Source organism: Haemaphysalis longicornis, unplaced genomic scaffold (genome assembly GCF_048455015.1).
Source record: "Haemaphysalis longicornis isolate Haplotype H1 unplaced genomic scaffold, Haemaphysalis longicornis Haplotype H1 scaffold_3, whole genome shotgun sequence".
In the NCBI taxonomy this organism is placed as follows: domain Eukaryota; kingdom Metazoa; phylum Arthropoda; class Arachnida; order Ixodida; family Ixodidae; genus Haemaphysalis; species Haemaphysalis longicornis.
This window is the reverse complement of record NW_027526335.1, coordinates 215,006,812-215,031,046: the sequence shown is the minus strand read 5'-3', so window position 1 is coordinate 215,031,046 and position 24,235 is coordinate 215,006,812. Positions and strand designations below refer to the sequence as shown.

At 46.0% G+C, this 24,235-nt stretch overlaps 1 long non-coding RNA gene across 2 annotated transcripts in view; it reads right to left on the bottom strand.

Annotated features, from left to right (window-relative positions):
- Positions 1 to 22,431, bottom strand: part of LOC144175980 (uncharacterized) — a 224,955-nt gene extending 202,524 nt beyond the window's left edge. The window contains exon 1 of one of the 2 annotated variants that reach the window (XR_013323738.1): positions 22,287 to 22,431. This is a non-coding gene — a long non-coding RNA (uncharacterized LOC144175980). Of the gene's footprint in view, positions 1 to 3,039; positions 3,196 to 22,286 lie in introns of those variants that run through there. The other variant, XR_013323737.1, reaches the window with a different exon arrangement.
- Between the last annotated feature and the right edge of the window lie 1,804 nt (positions 22,432 to 24,235).

The following is a 24,235-nucleotide window of genomic DNA, read 5'->3' as shown; positions in this document are numbered from 1 at the left end:
TTTGCTTGCAACCGTCTTGTTCGACCTAAACAACAATACCAGTGGAGGTATGTGCGCGCAATACACGTTTTGCTTAGAACTGGGAAGGAGGGCTTCTTTAGGAGAACACAAAAGTTATTCCATTTTTGGTAATCAGCCAAAAAGCGGCATAAAACGGCATAACAGACCATGCATATAAAAGAAAATTACGCCCATCTTCCCGCGAGGGAACCCTGGTGTGATGCGACGCATCGGGGGTTCATTTGGTGTTTCCGTGGGGTTGATTCTCTAAATGGGGTGAAACGTGTTGGGAACGCGTATGATGCATTTCCATCACACGCGAGTGTTCTCATACGTGGGAAGATGGGCGTAAAATCAAGGTCACGTCAGTGTGAGAGCGAGTGCTTGACTGAAAAACCGCCGCGGCGCGATACCCGATTTATATTCACAGCGATTGAAGGAGAGGAGACAACGGAGGAGAGTCGCGCATGCGCGCACTTGCGCGCGCCGGAGCAGTTGTTAACGCAGTGAAGCGCACCCAAACAAGCGCGCAAGCTGTGGTATGCTAATGAGCCGGAGTGAGAGTGTTGCACGTAGCTGTGAGGGAGAAGAACGGAGGAGGGCTGCGGATGGACGGCGCGACGACGCAAGAGGGTCAAGCACGAGACCAAGAGATGCATCGCATCTAAAAAATTAGCCGGAGCGAGAAACAGCCCCAGAACCTCGTCAAGAGGGACCGGTACTGCAATACGAGCAGCACCTGCCGTTGCCTGTTCAAGCAGTTGGGCAGTGGGAAGCAGGCCTGTTTTTCTCGTAGCCAGGATACAAGTGTGATTTGAATCTGCACACCGTGAGTGCAGCAATCACTAAAGACCTGGAATGATCGCTTTTTCCACCTCAAAAGTCTATTTAACAGTCCATTAGGCATAAACTCTTTTTAACACCGTCTTTTACATCAGCAACGGCGAGGATTACACTTAGGAGCTCAATAAAAATGAAGTAAAATGCGCTCTTTGAGAGCGCATTTCTCTATTCAAATAGTCACCGCAGCCTCGTAGCGGAAGCATTCACTCCTCGTTAAAAATACTGGCGGCTACTAGTAAGCCACCTTCGTAACCTTTAAAGGAGCTCACCTTGACTCTTGCAAATTATTCTTCGTAATACATGCAAATTCAGATAAACTGAAACGCTCTTGATGGTCATGATATACGGTTTATTTGGTACCAATAAACAGACCAGTGGCCTGCGGTATAATGCGGCTTGTGTTGTAGACCACTGGCATAAAATGTTATAAAAAGCGCGGCAAAAAATGAAATAAACGGGGAACACTTATTCACAGTGACAAGTAGGAGGGGGGGCAATGAGAGAATTACAACCAAAGGAACATTACGGAGTAAACTTCAGAATTGCAACACGTAAGCAAAAATTGTCATTTGTAACAAAAATGGAATTGTAGGTTTGCTGTACAGCACGCCATCGGACTGAGTAAATCAATTTTCAAATAGGAGATGAACAAACTATTGAAAGCTTTTCCAGATATGATGTGGTATTGTTTCGACGTCAATAGTGAAGAGTCCATCAAAGTCAACATGGCCGTGCGTAACTTTTTCTAAGAAGCCAATATCTCACCGCTGCCTTCTATCGCATGAAGACACAACGCCTCGGCCAGCTTAAATGAAGTCATAGCTATTAAAATAGATGACTACCATTGTATAAATCATGCACGATACGATAAACGTGCACTGAACGTTTTTAAATGTGTTGGTGATAGAAACAAACTCCAAGTAGGCTCTACGATTTGCGCAATATACAGGGGGCTGACATTGTCGGTGAGGGCATTTTCGTGTTAGACGGGGGGTGATACAACGTAATTGAAGTTCACGCTTAAGAAGATACGTACTTGTGAGCAGAAGTGAAGTTTCGAGTTTCGCGCTGTATTTCAATTGCAGTCCATTTTTAGTACGCCGATGTTTGACTGAATTGATATCATTCTTAAAAAAAAGCAGCCTGAATGTATTTTAACTTACCGAAGAGTTTCAGGCCGTCCGCCAACACTAAAGTCCTCGAGCGGTGGGCATACGGCAGAAGATCATTTATGAATATTATTAACAACAACGGGCCAAAGTTTGAGCCTCGTGGCCAGCCACAAGGCGACAAGGATGGCTTTCACAAACGTTGTGCATATTTCACATGGTTTGGGTGATTTTCTAAACAGCTTCCAAATAAGGAGCAGTAGGTAGGAATTCAATCGAATCGCTGAGTTTTAATAAAACAGTTACGTTTGAAACTATCAAATGCCCTCGCCAAGTCAGAAAAAACGGTGTGAACTCGTCGTCGTCAAACACGACTTGACCGGTATAGCCTAAGAAAGCACAGAATTTGTTTCAGTGGAACTGCTTTTACGGACAGATGTTGCAAGGGGGAATAGTTTCTTCCGGATACCTTATGTTTAGAGAAACTACATAAGAGATACACCGGAGGAGAATTGTGTACATCACATGAGCTACAACTTTTAAAAAATGGGACAACCACCCGTTACTTGCACTCAAAAGGTAGTAACCCAGTACGGAAGGACAAATTCAACATATGGCTCCACGATGAGACCAAAATATCTCAACTTCTTTTAAGAATAAATTTGGGAATTATATCATAAAAACGGAAAATTGTAAGTTTCCGTTTGCGTAATGTATCTGCTATTCCGCTTCCGCTACACCTCCGCAGTCTAAGCATTCATATGACCTTAAGTCACACACAAAAATCGACGCCCCTGCATAGACCGTAAGACTGAGAAAAAGTGGAGCTGAAATTCTCAGCAAAGGCCTCGCATAATTTCTATGACCAGCAGCAGGCTTTGCGTTCCATTTTGAGCAAAAAAAACGGTACTTGTTCATCAGCAGACCCCAAAGCTAAAGGGACCTAGCTTATGATATTTGGGGGGCTTCTAACGTTAACTGCCGCGAAAGGTGGCTACCAAACATTTAAAAACATTTGAGAGGTTCAAAAATAAGGTGAACACAAGTAAACAAGTGAAGCAAATGTCTCGCAAAACATTATACGTACTCTCACGGTCCGCCTCGTTGATGGCACGTTCTCTCAATGCAAAAAGAGGTAATATATGCATTTGGAAAACAACGAGTCTGTATGCAACAATAAACCAAACTGTTGTTTTGAAAAGCCCGTGGTAAAAGGGAACCGAAATGCCACCCAGCGCGTCTATTTTAGGCTTTGAATAGGGTTCACGGATTTTTGGGGGGCACATGATATCACACGTTTTTATTCTTTAGAATTTCAACAGTCGTCAGAACAAAAACTCTTTTGTTTTGTTGTGTGCGCCCACCTGTTACGGGAACAATGGGAGAATAAACGAGACCGAGCGAAAATGCACTCAGAAGTGGCTACACCTAGTTCACGTTCGACCATCAGCACAAGCATTTCGCTCTTTGAGACGTTTACCGGCGAATTGTGCACCTTTATGCCACAGGGCAAACGTTCGAATAAAAAAAACAAGTTGTGGAACATATAGCGCTTTCTTACGCTTTCAGTGTTGTGTTTTATGTATACAAAACGTACCGATGGCAAGCTCGCCTTCTGCAAGTGGTACTATTCCTCCCGCAGAGTCGATGGAAGAATGCCGAAGGTTTCCGGACATACGTGAATCCAAAAGAACAAAAGAGCATCTTTATATAAATGTTAACGTTTGCGTAGCAGAGCACCATATAAGGCGAGCCGCACTGGTGTGGTTAGGCTTCGCTTCGACCACGCAGGGATTTTGAACATGCGCCCAACTCTTGACGGGCTGGCGTCTTCGTCTTTTGTTTTCATCGTAAAAATAGCCGGAGTGGCCTGGATTGAAGCAGCGTCCTCGGACTCAGCAGCAGGAAGCTGACCCACTGAACCCCGCACGGGGAAAACGAACAATCTGAGGAACGCCCTTGTGCATCGGCTTTGCAGAAGTATTAGTTTCAAAAATTAATTCTCGCACACATCAACGATCTATGCAACACTAGAACACGCGCAAGAGGCGGAAACTAATGGTATATCATTTGTCTACTTAATTTAATTATTCTGTAACATTTTTCTAACCACACACGGAACAGGAACATCTGTTCCAATATCGTTCTGAAATACTTCACGAGAAACGAAGGTTTGACCGACTGCAAGCAAAATATTTTTTCATGAGATCTGACGCTGTTGTGTGCGTCAGGACACATCCTTCGTTGTGTGCGTCAGGACCTCTTAGTTGTGGGCGTCAGGACACATCGTTATTGTCATCGTCTCAGTAATCCACAACATATTTACCATACGGTGACTTCATCCACGGAATCATAAATGCCAGAAAACGAGCACGGTCATGATCCCCTTACCAAAAAGGAACTCTACCAGACCTCTCCAGCACGGTAGCCTTAAGTTTGGTACTCATTAGTTACTAATCTCAAAAACCTGACGATATTTGCCATCGTTTCAATCTGCACTCTTAGCCTTCCTTGAAAATGAATGTTTGTGATGTCAATTTTTTTTACGGTTTTTTTTACTGGTTCACATCTGTATTTCCGCTGTACGGCGCTTCTTGTGCCTAAAATGTTTTTTCCTTCTGAGTGTTGTAGTTCCTATTGTTCATGTGGTTGATTTATTGAACTGTGTTGCCAAGAACTGATTTTATCTGTGTATAATGTAGTCCCCCCCAATGTAATGCCCACGGGCCCTTAGGGTATTCATCGGAATGAATGAATGAATTAATATTTCATGACCATGTAAAATGGGATCACATATTCACCTTAGGACGGGTCAGCATCGTGCTAGGAAAAATCGAGCAAACAAATGAAGTGTGGTTCAAGCTGAGTGTTCGTTTTTTATCATACGGTTTGGTTTTGTCGACACAACTAGCATATGGGAGACGTAGTAGCTCCAACGTGCTACGCGGCCGTTAGTTTAAATCCCCTGACTAACAAGTATACTTGTTCTGGTATTCTGGTATACTTTTTTGCTGACGGATCTGTGACTATACAAATGCCAGAGGCGCTTTCAGAGAATGTGTAGAAGCACGTCTTAATACATCGCGTAGATGTAAAAAACTGCGAGGCTACTGCTCTGGTAAGTGGTAATAATCTTTATACTCTTACACTTGGACGTCTTCCGTTATTGCATCTCGCACATAAGGTGTCTTACCAAATAATTTGTTAAGTTTTTTATAATTGACTGTCAAGATGTAGATGGCTACAGCCACAGTGGCTGCGCCTAATATAATAATTCGGGTACAAATATATGAATATTTGTTTGGAACAACTAAAGTAATCTGGTGCCATCCACCGAGTAGTTCTTTCTGAATAAAACCAATCACTCGTGACAAACCGAATCGATGAGTGCACCAGCCGCACTTCATCAAACATGGTTTTCAAAGAAGTAGCCTTCAGTTGTTTTTCTTTCAATTTGAGCGAGTTAGGGTGTGCAGTAGACAAGGATGCTACACAGTCATAAACCTGGTCGTCGTCACATGGTTGCATCAGAACAATTGGAAAATGGGTGAACCATGTCGCGAATCTCTACCAGTGTTCTGGATGCAACAACTTTCCCGACACAGAGCGATCCAGAATGCACGCAGAGCAAACATCGCGGCACCCCATTTATGGGTGCCGTACTGTTGTGAAGAACTCATTTTCAACGGCTTTCTAGGTGACTTTGTTGTAATTTAGTGGAGGAGAACCCTATTTGAGCTCAAATAGAACTGTTTTTAAGCTGAGTTGTTTTTCGAGTACCTAAGGCAACAATGTCTACAAGCTTACTTTATTCCGCTGCCAGAAAAACCAAAGAATGGCACGGCGAGCATTATGCCTGTGCAGTCCGGTAGACTTCCCGTGAACCGCCATCGTTCCCCTGGTGACGGCCAAAGTAGTGGTTGGAACCGGTGAAACGTGTGTGGATTTTGACACATCGGAAGGCGCAAATTCACTCCATTATGCATTCTAAACATAAGAGCAACTTTTGGGATACCAAAACGCGAAACTTTTGGTGTTTCGGTGCATGTTTCACCGGTTTTGGCAGGCCGAACAATCGTTAAAATAGTGTGTAGCCGAGAAATATATATATCCAATACCCTTAAAAACGTTCGAAAATGTAGTATGGATGTTAAATGCGAAAAATATTAACAGCGAAGCGTTCGACCAACTTGTCTGTGTGTGGTGTCCGCAGATAAAATTACAAAGAGTATCCCCAGTGCGCTCGTGCACGCGTGCCTCGAGCGCACTTTTGTCAAGCTAAGCATACCGACTAAGAGAGGTTGGGCAGTATTGGCCAAAAGAAAACTCTAGCGTTCGCCGCTTTCCCCAAATGCACGTTTGTCAAGCCAAGTATACCGAATTAGGGAGATTGGCCAACATTGTTCCCTAGAAAACTCCAGCGTTCGGCGTATGGTGGCAGCGAGGAGGATATGTCATAGCGTACGCCCTCGTTCGTTCATCCATGTGCCATCATGCGCATGCGCTCTGTACTGAAGAAGAGCCGCGACTTGAATATCGAAGCTGCTGTAGGAGATCATTGACTCCATATAGCCCGGCAGCAGATAGTTCGCACAGCAGAGGAAGAGGCCGTGCATCGAGAAGCTCGGCCTGCATAGCATCTGCGAGAAGCTATAAGTCGAGCTTGCAGAGTGCCGTACGAAAACGCATACCAAAACGACGCACTCACTCTCGCCTGGGTGAACAAAAGATCATTAAATGCTATGCCACAGACGTCAGCCACGACACCGCAAAGATACGACATACAACATACCTGTGTGTCCGTAAATTATAACCTATAACAGCTTCGCCGTTCAAGTATGCACATCAGTACAAGCTTCCCTGATTTTTGTTTCAGCGAAAAGAATATAGCCCCATGTAAGGGGAAAACGCGAGTATGTAATTTACAGTGGCGTTCTTATTTATTCAGAAAGGTTTTTGTTTAATCAGATATAACAACTGAAAGATCGCGTAATAGGTGTGACAAAACCAGAAGGGACAAAAGTAAATAATAAAAAAGACATATCTTTGAGCTGTTTCGGGAACAACGAAAAGCAAACTGCCAAGATAAGGTGCTCCAGCTGTGCGGAGGGAAGGATGGGTAGGGAAACTTTGTTTTTTAATTTATTTATTCCAAATACTTACAACGCCCGTTGGGCATTTTTGTAGGGGGTTAATTATTAATCACAAAAACACGAAGTAATCATAGAATTGCAAGATATAGAATGGGAATACAGGTTTGTCTTGGTAATCAGAACACAGCAGAACATAGCAACAGAACATAATTCAGAACATAGCAACAATATACGGTCAAAAGCAGTAAATCAAGTGTAAATCAGGAAAGACTTTCAAGAGCAGTCAAAACATTCGGTGAGCGCACAATTTCATTCGGGAGCATGTTCCAATCGTTATTTGTATTGGGAAAGAAGGAATACTTCAATACATTGATGCGACACTGGAAGGGTTTAATTTTTTCTAAATTGTCTCTTCGTGCGGACGCGTAATTCGGCGTTTTTAGGTATGTGTTTTTGTTAATTCCAGTTGATCGTATCTTAATGTTATGGAGAAGTTTTAATCTACAAATTTTTCTACGCGAGCATAATATTTGCCACCCTAAGTTATCTCGTATGACAGAGCTTCTTACATTGAAGTTGAAGTTACCTGTAACAAATCTGGCTGCACGCTTCTGTACCCTTTCCAGCTGTTCTTTCAACACTTCCGTATATGGGTCCCACACTGTGCACGCGTATTCCATACTGTATTTTGTACTGTATAATACAGGGTTAAAAGAACGGATGCCATGTTAAGCTGTTCTCGCGTGGGAGGCAATCCTTGGTCCGGGACCCCGTTGGTCGAGGCCGCCGCCCCTGCCCGCTGGAGGAAAGCCCATTGAGACTCCACGTCCGAGCAGCGGGACAGGGCCACCTCGCATTCCTCCCTCGTTGGCTTCACTTTGGCTTTTACGAATTTCTTTGGCCCGAATTTCTTTTCTCAAAAATGAAGTGGATAGACTAGAATAGTACTCCCGGAAGTATAATGTTGAGATTCCTGGCAATAAAGAAACCGACGGTGAAGACCTCTGAAGTGTCCTGTCCTAGCTAATAAGCTGAAACTACCGGTTCCGCGTCCTGAAGAGGTCGAGGATGTTCATAGGGTCAAGGCTTGATCCAATGGTGTTGCGCCTATTTTAGTTCGCTTCACTAGGCTTGACACTTGGACAAATGGCTTGAGCAACGGACTTTTTTGAGGAACGAAAAAGATACTCGTGAATGAAAAACTGAGTGCTCGAACAAAACATCTTTATTGGTTAAAAAAGAACAGGTCCTTCGTGACCCAGTCCCGCTTCACTTGGGTCCGAAATAGAAAAATATATGCTCACAAGTAAGAAGGGATGTCACTGATCCGCATAAAGTGTGACGCCGACGTGTCTGAAATGGGCGGAATTGATGACTGACACGTTAAAATCTATCATTAAATGAGAAAACCAAAATCGCGAATGGGCTTTTGAGCATTGTAACAATGTAGGATTCAATTTAATTCACGTGAATGTGAGAAGTTTGCAGAAACATTGGGGTATGCTCCAAGTTTACCTTAATTGCACACTGTTTACATTAGATCTCCTTATTCTTATAGAAACTAATGTCAGCCAATCTGGATGCTCTCAAATATTTCTCTCAAATATTGCTCTCAAAAACAATTTTCAATTATTAGTATATGTAGCGAAGGTAGAAAACGAGGTTGTATTGGAATGTTTCTGCGGAGCACTTGGCTGGTTGAACGTTTAGAAGTCCAGTTCAGTGAGGCAGAGGTAGTTGCTCTTTCTATGAGTAATGACTGCGAAGATATAATGATTTGTTGCGTTTTCCGGTCCCCGAATAGGGATCTATCTGTCTTTGTTAACGAACTGCATGATTTCTTAATCAAGTACAGTTCCAATAAACATGTGATTTTAGTTGGCGACTTTAATATTGACAAATATAATTTATCTAAGCCAGGAGTTACTAACTACTTAACAAAATTGGCAAGTAATGGTTTCGAAAATCTGATTCAAGGATATAAACGTAAAGAAATACTAAATAAACGATTGACAAGGACGTGTATTGATCATATAAATACTAGAGTGCCCCAAAAAACTACCTTAGGCTGTATAATTAAAGAAAGGGTCTTTGATCATTAAATTATTGCTACGTATGTGTTAGGAAATGACAACGTACACGATAATGTTGAAGGTGATACCAAAGGTATTGTAAATTCTAAAAAGGTAGACAGAAGAATCACACCTTTTAACTGGGATGACTTGCTACACTACGACCATATACAAGCTTATAACTTGTTTGTTGAAACATTCGAAAATATTTACGATGACTGAAAGGTTAAAATACAGGTTTCTAGCACGCGCATGAATGCAGAAATAATTTCGCTTGTCAATATACAAGCATTCTGCAAAAAAAGTGGCAAAGAAATCGAGAAAATACCCCTTTAAAGGAAGAGTTTCGGCAACTTAGAAAGAAAATAACAGCAAAAATAAGATTACCTAAAAAGTATATCGTCTTAAACATTTTAAAGCATGCGGCCGTGACAAACGAAAAAAATGGGGTCGGTATTAGTATTGCAGGAAGACCGTAAAAAGGAACATTGAAATGCTGCTCCAAGAAACATTTCCGGATATAACTCCCGTGACACTTAGGAATGAACTTAACAATCACTTTGTCCGATCAATTAGCCAACTCACTAACCTCGAAAACGCAAATCGCTTTGGTGAATATACTTCACCATCAAACATAAAATCAACCTGTTTTCCCAATGTCAATGAGTCTGAGTTATGGGATGTTGTTAAATTGATACCGCTAACTAGATGAGCTGGATTTGATGGAATTAGAATTCGAGATCTGTTTTGTACCTTGGAGAAACTTAAAATATATTGCTTTTTATAATAAATAAAATCGTTGCTACTCGGGAAATTCCGAATAAAATGAAAGTCAGTGTGATTAAACCTCTACCATAAGAAGGGTTTTAAAAAACTATATGATAACTACCGACCAATACCTATTTTATGCTCCTTGTCGCGTATTTTAGAGAAAATTGTCTGTAAGTCCAGGACTTAATTTTGCACTAATTACGATTTATAAACCCTGTTCAATTCGGTTTTTGCAGAGGAATAGGCACTACACATTTATTGGAAGATTTTATCGATTATATTTGTAGCAACTTTGATAATAACAAAATGGTAATTTGCCTTTTCGTCGATTTGAGAAAGGCATTCGCCACAATTAACCACCAGTCTTTGCTAAGGAAGTTAGATACCTTTGGCTTCAGAGGACCGTATAGACAGTTTTTGAATAATTACTTTTCCGATCGTGCTCAATGCGTCGGTATTTTAAATTGCATTAGCAATACGCTTCCCATAGACCATGAAGTACCACAGGCTGTGTTGGGGCCTTTAGTATTTAATATACGTCAACCAACTTCCTTTGAAGTCAAAAATGTTCCTTTACGCTGATGATACAGTTCTTGTATTGGCCTGCGACACATACGTTGATGGAGCTCGAATTATCCAAGAGGACATTTGAGTTTTGGTCGACTTTTCAATATGAACAGTATTTTTGCTGACACATCAAAAACAAAGTTATTCTGTTCTCATAGCCCGCATAAAGTCCCCGCGCCGACTTAGCCTCTTTTTCTCCATGGCACTCAATGTTTCGGTTGTTCGTAGTCTGAACTTCACCTTGTACACAATGTTAAATACCTTGGTTTGATCTTTGACGACAAATTATCTTGGAGTGTGAAAATTGAGGAGGTGGCTAAACGGTTTGATTTGTATATATTTGTATTCTCTGAAATCGTGCTGCGACGTTTTCGTTAGAAAAATGGTGTACAAATGTCTAGGTGAGTCTATTATCAAATATGGTTTGACTGTTTATGATTTTGCTTCTCCTTACAAATTAAACGTTATAAACCGAATTTTGAATAAAATGGCCGTTAACCTGGCGTATGGTACAATATACCATGATTACGATCTTCAATCAATTATGTATTCCGTTGACATGTCTGCGCGCCAGCAGTGTATTTTTGATGTAATAATGAAAAATCATTTTGATGAATATTTCGAAGTAGTAAACATTAAAGTAAAGCCGCTACGTTACACTGAACGATTGGTCCTAGCTCGTGTGTACACCAATTTCGGTAATAGAAGTCGCCGCTCCTAATTCCATCTTATTTTAAGAAGCTTCACTTTGACCCCAATATCCCTACCTTCAGCACACTGAAACGCTCGCTTCGACAGTGGTTGAGCACAGACGCATAAAGTTTCCCATTCTTCCGTTTGTAGTTCTTACTGTATTTGAACACAAAGCTTTCATCTCTTTATGTAACGATTTTATTATTTTCTTTCTCGCGAAGCTTTCTTAATCGCAGTGTTTTCTAAGGTCTTGTAAGTTCCCACACTTGTGTTCCTTTTTATCGAGCTTGTTTTCTTATGTTGGAAATCTAGTACTTGGTTGTAAATGGCTATATATGTATATATTCATTATGTTCAATCACAAACTGTGATTCGCTGGGTTGCCCAGCCACGCACACAAGCGACCCCCACACGCTTATGCCGGCTGGATCATGTATTTGCCTATGTACACTGAATAAATTATTATTAATATTATATTATTATTATTATTAATAGTGTTATTATTAATATTATCCCCGCATTCTACTGCCAGGCCTGCACTATATGGAACGTATCTGCCCACCGCCGCAGAAGTTACAGGAACGCGAGGAGGACGCGCTGTCTTTCAGAATTGCAGTGCTGTAGAATGATCCTTTTGTAGCCTGCGAAGATGGCACTCCTCAGTTATTTCCAGGCTTTTGGCGGACACTGGGAATGCCTGCCTACCGAGGCGCAGGTGTATTTATCATCATCATCGTCATAATCTTCATCACCACCACCACCACCACCAGCCTATCTACGCCCACTGCAGGGCTAAGGCCTCTCCCATTAACCTCCAATTATTGCGGTCCTGTGCTAACTGCGACCAAGTTATCCCCGCAAACTTCTCGATCTCAGCAGGTATGTTGTGACCTGAGAAAACGTGGTTAGCGGGTAAGGTACGGCCGAACGGTCAGAGCGTGGGAAATCTGAGGAACACGCGGGGAGGGACGACCAGGCGAGTGTGTGCGTAGCGTCGTTCACATCCACTGCCTGGTGACCTTGAGTTGTTTTATGTTGTCGCGCATTTCTAGATTGACACTAGGGAGACTTTTTCTACCAAGGAATGCTCCCCGACCCTTGGTATAATTTTAGCAAGCTTGTTGTGAGTCGGACGTAATGGGTCTTGCAACAGAGCGAGTGACGGACAGGGCTATGACCGTGTGTTTAGCGAATTCAATTTTGCTCATTTTCGCCGGTAGTCATTCCAACAGTGTTCCCTCGCGCAGTACCGCAACCGTACTATGATGTGGGGCCCGCAGCGTACACATGATACACGCCTTTGCGGGTGCCATATTGTTTTGCTATGGCGGTTGCTAGTGATGTTCCGTACTGGGAACAAACATTCCCGTTTCTAGGTACGAAAATTACCTATTTTGTAGCAGTTCTCCCCGCGAGTTTCTCAAGAATACCCTGCACATTTCCCTGCATTCTCCTTTTGTAGATGACACATCTTTACATGGATTTTATTTTCGGTTTTAGGCGTTCGCAAGCGACACCTATGCCTGCCTAACCTACCCTTTTGGACATTAAGACCGCTCTGAGACCCAGAGTTTTGGTGTGGACTAAATTCCACTACATCAGCTTCTCGGCAGCATTTGACTATGCATTTCACATTTTCTACCAAGCAGCATGCATAATTTGTATGCTGAAGGTCTACGTTAGACGTGCCCATGTGAAAAAGCGTCAGACATTTTTCTGGTACTTTAGGGGTTTTTAGCTCAGCGCTAGGCTGCGTGAACTATTTCTTTTGACACACCCGTGGTAAGTATCTCCCGAAATGCTCCTTTGCCTATTCCGGAGGACGAACAGGCTTCAGACCTTCAGCCGGCGCCCTTTCACTCTTCACTACGTTCTTCTCGTGGAGTATTCTTTCCTCTATGACCCTCTTGTTTTATCAACTGGACTGGAGTTCGATCTAGGAAGCTCGTTGCTTGCACGAGCATGACTGCGGACATTTGAACATAAATCCTACGAAGTGTCAGGGAACGTTCAGATGAAAACAATGTAACAAATCTTGCAAGTTCCAGTTTCCTAATATTTTTTTTACTCCAAGAGGATCTGCAACCGGGGGGCTGACACGGGCGAACGCTCCTCGTTTCGTCTCTCGCTTTCCGACTCAGCATCGGCAGATTTACGCTACATTCGCCAAAAAGACCACCACTAGTGAATGCTTAACATCACCAGGGACCATCTGATAACAGGGTTAGCCAAAGCAGACCTGCCGAACTCATTTTGTCGGGCTAGACAACTTGGCCACTGTGCCGATTCTGCTGGGGCTACTTTGTAGGCCTAGCTACCGCCACTCGTCGCAGCAACGCCGGCTCACCGCACGATGAGCCAACAGCTGCCACCCTCACCGCCGCAAGCCAACAGCGTGGAAACGGACTCTTCGGACGAGAACACACGCCGCTCCGCCAACCATTGGATCGCCGTACTGCGTAAAATAAGCAAAAAACAATGCAAAAAGCGTCACCGTCGTCACAAGACGCTGTCGTGCGACCGGCGACATCGACACCGCGCTCCGCCACTATGAGCCCCCTTCCCGCTTGCCCCAAAACTACACGATCGTTTACTGGTCCAGAGAAGGACTCCTCGTAGCTTCCCTGATGACGATCCAATTACTGAATGCGGCCTTTGCATACAAGTGCAACCTCCTGCTCCCAGAATTCCCCGAAAAATGACTGTTCTGCTCCAACCGGTTCATAACGTGCTCGTCGCCAGCCCAGCCGACCCGGACCTCGTAATCATGCTCAGCGAAATCAAAAGCCCGCAACACGCCAACCACCTACTTGAGGGACGAGGTTTGGGCCTGTTGGTGACACATAATGAGATAAAACGCGCTAACAAGACGAGGACGCTAACAAGACGAGGACTTACATTGAGTGCGATGGTAAGCCGTGTCTTCAGAGAGAAGGAATTTGCATTGGTTCATGTATTACCCCCATTCTTAGCGACTTGTTTTTATCTAAACTAGACAATGGTGTTGCCGGCTTCTTTGACAAAATGAAGGTGATTCGTGTCTTTCGTTTCGTTGATGATTTTTTGTTCCTTGTCGATTGCAAATTTGATGTGCTGGAATCTTGTGCCCTTGAAGTGTGAACCATAGTCAAAGAACATTTTAAACAGCTTAGATTTACCCACGAACTTCCTGTTAACCAGACCATCCAGTTCCTTGACATCAATTTAACTTTTAACCCGGATCATACTTGTTGGACTTATCAGCCGCGGAGCAATAAGCCCCTCCTACCTTACCATTCAGCGCATACAAAATTGGTGAAAAGAGGTATTGCGAGCATGTGTTTCACGAACGCAATCAAAAAATCATGTGCCCATACCATGACTCGGACCGACAGTCAGGGAACGTTCAGATGAACGTTCAGATGCGACAGTCAACAGTCGCAAAGACTGTCACAGTCTGGTTATCCAGTCCACGTGCAGATTTCGGTTGCTGAGTCCCTCCTAAAAAAGATACGTGCCGCAACGCGAGAGGAACCAATCGCAGCAACAAACAGCCGCCCAAAATTCGCTGTTATACCGTATTTGCACGGTGTCTCACACAATCTAAAGAAAATTGGCGGGCGAGCCAATATCAAAGTTGTGTTTTCTGCGCCGGACAAATTAACCAAACTGTGTAAAGCCAGCAATCCTTATAGAAAACCCCCCCTCCAATGTGCCAAAAAGCACGAAACAAAATATGTCAAATGCGTGGGAAATGTTGTCTATGAAATACCCCTTTCATGTGGAAAACGGTACATAGGGCAGACGGGGCGCTGCTTGAACGATAGGCTTCGTGTACACTGCGCAAATGTGAGGAATAGGAGTAGGGGATGGCTGGCGCACCACTGCAGCACGTGCGAGTGGGAAGGGGGGTGTGAAGCGGATTTTCAGAAATGTGTTGTAATCAGGAAAAACAGAGAAAAAATAACTCGCGAAATCAAAGAAGCAGATATAATAGATCGCTTAAAAGCAAACTGCGTAAGCACGCCTTCTGTATCATTGTCCGAAAAAGAAATTTGTTTTTTACGAGATGTGTAAACGTGCGCATGCGCGATACTTCCTTGTGGTGAGAGAAAGTGTATAAAAGGGCTTCTTTCCGAAATACATTCTGTTGAAAGTTCGCGCTTGTGCTTGTGTATTCTCTCTTCGTCCTCGTCTTGTTAGCGCGTTTTATCTCATCACCTACTTGAGTTGTCCGCGTGTATGAAGCCACGCCCTGGCTCCAGCCGCGGGGAATTCACGACCTCGACCCATACATCACCCAGGACAACCTTATGTTGTACCTTCAGGGAAATGGAACAACTTTGCTTCACGCCCGCATAATGGAAAAAGCAGGGTCAGTACTGTTCACTTTCCAGACGAAATTCATCCGGTTTTACAAGAAAGTGGGCAGTGTGTCAAAATTGGCCTCCGCCCTTTCCGCGGATGGGTGCAAGTGCGCCGCTTTGTGTGAACTTTGACATCGGTGAGACGTGGGCTCCACTCCCGACCACCCAAAGTGTCTGAACTCAGGTCTATCCAACCCACAACCAAGCCACTCGCGTGACCCGAAGTTCCAGCTAATCCTCCTACCGCGCACCACGGCGAGCAAGGACTGCCCTCACCATTTCCTGCTGCAACTCCCCGAACGCAAATCCTACAAGCAGGCCCCTAACCAGGCTAGTCTGCTATAGTAGAGCGCGCTTCTGCTGCTCAACCTCCACCCCACCCACAGCCCTTCTCGCCAGGCTATCTACGACGAAAGAGCAACACGCCCAACTACTCGCTCGCGTTAAAGCACTCGCTGCGGAACGCTCCCCTCCACCTCCTGCAGCTCCTCCCCTCCATCACCTCACCCCTCTGCGACCATTACTACAGCCCAAATAGAAGAAACTCGACGCATTATTCAACGACTGCGTCTTCCTCCACGGGCAAAAATGAATGAGCAAGCCAAAGGCCATTTCGCCAAGATGCACACAGATGCTACAGAAACATTCATTCGCACCTTGAATGAAGGTATCGGACACTTGGAACGCATAATGAACCTCGACAACCCACCCCAAACAAAGAAAACCCGTATGCAAGATGGGCAATAAGCCACCCACCCAACCCCCGCTCACGATATACCAGTGGAACTTCCAATCCTTCAAGGGCAAAAAGGCGGCACTCGAATATTACGTAGCTCCGCAACCGGCGGACATAACTGCTCTCTAGGGAACAAATACGCCCCACCCCACCCTCAGACACGTACACAAGACCTCCCTACTCCAGTGCGGCCATTCTGGTTGCACGCACACTCACAGCACTAGCGATCGCAATTGCATCATCGACGGACGACGTTTTAATTGAAATTATACCACGGAACCCCAAACGCCCCAGCATATTCGTCTTGAATATCTACAGCACCCCAACGCGCTCCCTCATGGATAGCGAAATCTTACTTATTGCCACAGCCTGTCAAGCAACTGGAAAATCTGCATTGTACTGGGCGACCTCAATGCCCCCCCCCCCCCCCCCATGTGCCTTAAAAGGGCACAGCGCTGCTACAGGCCTCGCAGCAACATCATTTTAAACTGCAGAACGACGTCACGCAACCCCCCCGCATGGGCACGAACGTCACGCCGCAACTATCCCAGACCTAGCATTCGCGCGTCATACCAATTATCTCACCTGGAGTCTTCTGCCGGATACCTTAGGAAGTGCCCACACATTATAAAGATAACGCTTACCTCTACTCATCATAGACACCGAATCGGGATAGCTAAATTCAAATACTGGAAAGCTTTTCGCGAGGATACCCTCCAAGCCTCACACCTGCGGAAGACTTGGACCGCTGCGCACACAGCCTCCTTGAAACTCAGACTCGGCACACCAAAACATCAACCTAACTACAGAACTCCGGGCAGTTTACGCCCACCTTGACCACCTCTGGGAAGCGAGACGTAGCCTCCTAAATCACTGGCAACAAACTTAATCGAAACCTGAAACGCCGCATAACACAAATTACCAAAACCGCTATAGATTATGCGAAGCAACTACAAAATCAAAACTGGCGTACCTTTTGCGATCACCTCGCGGGGACGCTCATGACAAAACGAGCATGGCACATTCTCCGAAGTCTCATGGGCACTGCCACCTCCAAAACAGTAACCAACCAAACAATCTATCGACTCAATCATAACAATCCCGAACCCCCCGAAAGCCTACTAGCCTCGCTACGAAACCGACTCTTCGCAACGGATACAACAGCTACCCCGCACCCGGATCACAAGGAAACCCCAAACGACGCTCTAGACGCCCTTTTCACCCGCACCGAACTTCTACGGAGCCTATCCAGCCACACTCGCAACACCGCCCCGGGCAACGACAACATCACCTACTAATTTCTTCGCAATTTGGACCAAGAACACACTGACGCCCTCCTTAATTATTACAATCACCACTGGGCCAATTGCATGCTACCCTCACAATAGCGCCATTGCAACATCAGCCTACTTCCCAAGCCAAACGAGCCGTTAAATGGACACTGCAGTGAATTTGTCACGCTCCCGTTTTTGCTTGCACTGCGTAGACTGGCTCAAAATAGCACACTTTTCAGCGTTTATCCGGTTGACAAGTCGGTAATTGTTTTACAAAGCGCGAAACAAGAAAAGCTACCATGCGCGGTTTGCGGCGGCCGCATTAACTAAAGGTTGCGACGACGGGAGGAGACGCACCGTGTTTGGTTAACATTCAAACAAGTTTCGGTTTCGGTTCTGTAAAACAACATGCTTGACATCCGACGACATCGTTGGATGGGCATTCTCGATATCTCACTAATCGTCGTACCGCGCTTCTGCCATGTTGTCAGCTGTAAAATGCATAAGATAAACCTCCCAGGACGGTTTGGAATCGTAGAAATCATTAGCCGAGGCCTACGCAGTGGATGAACGCCCTCCGCGTCACTGCAGACGCTCAAATGCCATGCGCTTTTCCCGCATATTCGGAGCTTCCCTCGCTCATGCCTGTGTCATAAAAAGCGTGTTCGCACCAGGCTAAGGGTGTGCTGATTCTGGCCTGTGCTCACTGCCCGCAAGCATTCGGCGCTTGTGGCAACAGCACGCCAACGAGAACTGGCTAACGCGCCTGTGTCAGCCTGATAGCGTTCTGTGAACCAGTTCGTGGAGAAGCGAATGTTACTGCCAAAAAAAGGTGAAATCAGTATAGAAATCATCGGGCGGAAACGAAAAAGTCAACTTATAAAAAAAAGAACGTACCCCCGGGGTTTTGAATTAACGACTTGCAAAGCAGTTGCAATTACATACGTAGCGCTCCACACCACTCGGCTACTTTTTTTATTGCCTGGTCTGGGTCAATACATACATGCAAAACATCAACAAAATTACGTGAAAAAACACTAGCACATACTTTGATAGTGTGTCAGGTTTAACTGTGCTGGAGAGTAATCCAGACCACTCGGCCCCGGCAGGCGCTCCTGAACTTCGAAATGTAAGGTATATAATGTAAAGTCATTTTGCACTTTTATTTAGTTTTAGCATTTCAATCAGCTTAGGTGACTATTTGCTGTATTGCGCTCGTGCAGTAAGCGTCCCCCAAGGTTCCACAATAACTCAGGTTTAGCAATTGCGTTTCTTAGACGGAGAAGCGTTCGTAGATGCGTAGTCATGCTGCTGACCTCTGTGCTTGTTCTTCGAGCGCAAAAAAGTGGTTCCTGCACCCTAGTTTTACGCTGTACGGTAAAATTTTCAGTTGATTTTATTTCCTTAGCACCGATATTGACTTCGCTTACTCTTCTCTAGCCTTAAAGTGCCCTTATATCATCCCACTGGCGCAGTAAGCGAAGCGTCGCATGTACGCTTGTGCAGTGCTTGTGTGAAGCGACCTTGACTTGGAGCTAGATACAGTGTACAAGCTAACAAAGTAAAGAAAGGCACGTTCTTTCATTCACAAACGTGTCCTGGCTTTGTTTCAACTGAGTAAACGAATTGCGACGACCTGTCGGCGACCGGTGGACGAAACGCTGGGCCGACTGGCTCTGTCGGAAGGCCGGCGAGCCGTGGAGTAGCGCAGCCCATTGCCATCTTTTCTCCTGACGTCCCACAAAAACTCCACAAAAATTGGGCGTGAGTGTTTACAATGTTTACAATGTTTACAAATCACTTCAGTGTCCCTTTAACATAAATAACCTACGCCCAATCTCGCTAACATTATGCACTGGCAAACTAATACAGCACCTGGTGACAGACCGTCTAACTGCAAACCTCAACGATACAGAACAACGTTTGCACACCATGTTGGGTTTTCGGGCACATCAGCACAAGGTATTCACCTGCAACTGAAACAGGATAAGTGTAAAGGTCAGAGGTCTAACCAGCACCTCGCACCAGATCTAACACCTTGCTTCGACACCAATCACCATCATCTGTATTTCCGATTACACAAATATCCACCAAAACAGCACACTTGCGACTACCTCACAGGACACGCGGACAGTTCCAGACATCGCAGACGTTTAGACAAAAATTTCCCGCACGTGTTTCACCCACCCCCGCTTCAGGTACGCATGCCTATTGGATCAGTGACCGGGCGAGATCATTGATGCGGTGGTGCTCCTCAGGCCTACGCCGCGAAGCGCACACGGCGTCAGGTTTAATTCATGCCACGACTCGACCGCAGACGCTATCAGGCTCCCAGGCTCGGGTTTATGCCGCGAGGTGTGCAGACCCCGGGTCTATCGGGGTGCTTCTTAGGAACGGGCACGGGGGGTATGCCAGGCTTGCTGCCCGGCCCGGATGTCTACGACCACAGGAACGAGCGGTACGCCAGTCCCGCTCGCTGCCCCGCAGGTCACAAAACTCAGGAATGAGATGTGTGCCTCGTCCACTCGCCGGGCCGGAGGTCTACTAACACAGAAACGAGCTGTACGCCAGGCCCGCTCGCTGGCCCGCAGGTCACAGAACTCAGGATCGAGAGGTGTGCCTGGTCAACTCGCCCGCCCGGAGGTCTACGACCACAGGAACCAGCCGTACGCCAGGCCCGCTCGCCAGCCCGGAGGTCGGAGAACTCAGGAACGAGAGGGTCCACTCGCCGGCTCGGAGGTCTACTACCACAGCAATGAGCGGTACGCCAGGCCCGCTCGCTGGCCCGGAGGTCTGAGAACTTGGGAACGAGAGGTGTGCCTAGTCCACTCACCGGCCGGGAGGTTTACGACCACAGGAATGATGATACGCCAGGCCCGCTCGCCAGCCCGGAGGTCGGAGAACTCAGGAACGAGAGGGTCCACTCGCCGGCCTGGAGGTCTACGACCACAGAAGCGAGCTGTACGCGAGGCCCGCTCGCAGGCCCGGGGGTCCGAGAACTCAGGAACGAGAGGGTCCTCTCACCGGCCCGGAGGTCTACGACCACAGCAATGAGCGGTATGCCAGGCCCGCTCAAAGGCCCGGAGGTCCGAGAGGTGTGCCTGGTCCACTCGCCGGTCGGATGTCAACGACCACAGGAACGAGCGGTACGCCAGGCCCGCTCGCCGGCCCGGAGGTCGGAAAACTGATGAACGAGGGGTGTGCCTGGTCCACTCGCCGGCGCGGAGGTCTACAACCACAGGAACCAGCGGTACGGCAGGCCCACTCGCAGGCCCGCTAGTACAAGAACTCAGGAACGAGAGTTTTCGAAGGCCTACTCGCCGGACCGGAGGTCCATAAACACGAGAAAAAGCAGCTCTATTTTTTTTCTGTTCCTCTTTCGCGAGCCTCGGTTTTCTTCTTCCTTAGCATCGTCGAAGCCCCACGTCATTCACACTTTCCCGCGATTTCTCAGATGAGGCGTCGGCTATTGGGTCATTGCAACACTCAACGTAGCACACCAACCCTAAAATCCGACACTTTACCACAATAACATCTATAAGCTCAGCAAGACGCACGCAAGCACCATATTGACGTTTGACATTAAAGGAGCGTTCGGCAACCTGACCCACAGCGCAATTCTCGATCAACTACAAACTACAGGCAAGTGGACCTACAACTACGTCCGCCTACACTTAAAACTACGTCCGCGCGTTCCCAACCGATCGTACGGCCACAGTGAGCATTGGCGTCCATCGGTCCGATCACTGTAGCACACCCGCTCAAGGAACACCATAAGGGTCAGTCATATCACCCCTGCTATTTATATTGGCTATGGCCGGATTGCCACCACTGCTCTCAAAGATTCCGGATATCTGCAAATGAAACTGTGACATCTACCTGAATGCAGCCGCACGGCTATAAAAGAAAGCTAAGCAGCTTCCTCAGAAACTTCGCAGTTGAAGAAAAAAAAATCATCGACAAGACGATATTTTCTTCGACTGCGAAGTCTCCGAGGAACTGTGGTGGATGTCAACCTTTCCTTTGCAAAACCCTACTCCACCTTGGGGATTTCCCTTAAATCTGGTCGATTATCCCGGATATTTCCCACGCACTCTATGCGGTCGATATTGCAATTTCGACGAACAAAGGCTCCCCGGGACTCCAACAATACAATCTGCAGGAAGCTACCGACAGCGCAACTTCATATCACCGCACATGCGGACTTCACTGCACACCAGCCAAGACGGCCCTTCTTATACTCCGAAGTAGAACGCGGGGCCGCCCAGTACAACCAACACCAACTCACAGACCTAATACAACGGGTATGCTCTCCCCGCCAAGGCCTCAAAGAGGCAGACACATAACGCATACTCCAAGCCATGCTAACAAGTCGCATCACTTACGGAGACCCTATCTGGCATTGAAACAACAAGAATCAGCCGACGACCGTAAGCGCCGAGTGCTTACGGTCATCGGCGGATCGAATGCCGTATAGTATGCTCTGCGAGCCTTAATACCTTAGCACTATTCTTTCCGCTACCATGAAATTAGATTAGGAACACTATCGATCCAATAACTGCATTGGCTAATGGTGACAAGTGAAACTCGCCTCCGTATAGAACAAGATTACCGGAGCTACACACGACAACAATTGCAAAGCGTGCTCAGCTCAAAAAGGAGGAGATAACCGTACGCAACAAAACGCTGTTTAAAAAGCAGAAACAAGACATATTGCGCTGCTATTGTGAGCGCTGGTTTTTGTTGCGCCAAAAGGAACAGTATGCGCCGATAGGAACTCACTGTACGTTCGTCACCTGAACTTGTCTGATCACAAAGAAGCAATCCCAAGCTTTGTTTTTGAGTGCTTTGCTCCTATTTCTTTCGCCCACTTGCCCAGTGTAAATGAGCTCTCATTTTGGCATCCAATCCCTTCTTCTCGTGGCCTTCACTAGAACCATGCAACATTGTCTGAGAGCATACTGCCAGTCTTAATGCTATCTGTTTCTTCTACTCCGCATATTGTTACCTATTTTCAGAGGCTTTGGATGCGGCGTTCTCTTTTGTCTCCAAACTAAAATATACCCACGTTGGACATGCAGACAGATGTCACCTGTTTATTTCGCATGCAAGTAAAAAGTACTTTGTTCGTGAGAAAGGCAGGCCTATTTTTTGTCCCCGTTATAGACTACGCAACAACCCGGTGCCGCGTGTTTTGGTTGCGAAAGAAATCAATAGCCTTTAAGTTATAAAGCCAGCGTCAGCGTCAGCTTTGAAGAACGCCTGCAATGGCTCCTGGATAGAAATTGGATGTCAAAATAACGAGAAAAAGAGCCCACAATACGCCACAAACGCTGGCATGCAAATGAATGGTGTTACATCTGGCTGCGCCACCATGTGGCCGCCAACCGTGATGAGCAATTGTAAAGGCCGCCATAGAGCATGTGCCCGGGAAAAAAGGGGTCTACGCCCAAGAGGGATGTGGCCGGGAAAAAAGAGGCATAACTCAACTCCCGAAGATAGAACACAATAGCACTGCGGGACTGTTTGTTCAAAGCAAATGCTTTTAGCGGGTGCAACCTGCCCCCTGCGGCTCTTTATTTACAGAAAAAAGATTGCACCAATAAACCCTATGAATTTGGTGAGAAAGCAAAGCAGTAAACGGCACCCACAACCATTACGCATGCGACTTCCCTTAAATTCAATCACGTCGCTCTAAAAGAGTGAAACTAGAGAGAAGTGAAATGCACTTAACCACACCCTCTGTTACTTCAAAGAGATGTTATTGGTAAGGTTAAATCAATGCATGATGCATGAACGCTGATTGGTTGAGTTGTATCGGTGTAGCCTATGAGTGGTAACATTTTATATAAAAAAGGAAGCTAAAACACGGTCTTAGACGATCTCACTTCTCCATCTGTGCTGCCGCGGACGCAGGCGACGAGATCGGCAGCCGAGATGGTGGAGGAGGATGAAAGAAGTTGGATGATAGGAGAAAAAGGAGGAGGTAGGCTTAGCCCTTTCTTCTCCTAAAGACTCACCTCTTCTACGGTCATTTCGATCCCTTCTGCCGCCTGATATTACTGAAGTTGACCTTCTTTGGGTCCCTGGGCATGCGGGAATCACCTTTAATGAGACCGCACATTCACTGGCAAGGGTAGCACTTTCCGGGCCTGCTGTAGATGTCATTGAGACAACGCCTTTATTAGCTGCCGTAAGATTCCGCAGATTGTTGAAGCTGCAAGGGCAGCACGAATCAGTCTTATTGTCATTGCAAGATTTCTCTCATCTAAAATTCTCCTGGAATTCGAATTGGTGCCCCTCACGCGACCTGGAGGCGATTGTAACGAGCCTTCGATGTCGTGTGCCCCAGTTGAATAGATACCTCCACAGGTCTCGTCTGGCGCAGTCTGCCATGTGCAGTTACTGTAATGAAGAAGAGTCTGTCGACCATTTCCTTTTGTCATGTCGACGTTTTTCAAGCCTCAAACGTCAGCTCCTTGAAGTGCCGGTTCATCGCCTGGGGTTGGCATTATCAGTGCCGGCTCTCTTATCATTTGGGGCTTCAGAAACGGGATATTGCCGCCGGGATGTTTGTTCTGCTCTTCTGCGCTTCATTGAAAATTCCAAAAGATTTACAACCTAATTCGCATCTTATTCTGGCTCCTCACCTGAGCCCTCCAAAAGCATCCATTTCTGATTTTTTATTTATTTATTTATTTATTATTATTCTCCTCCTCCATTCCCTTTCT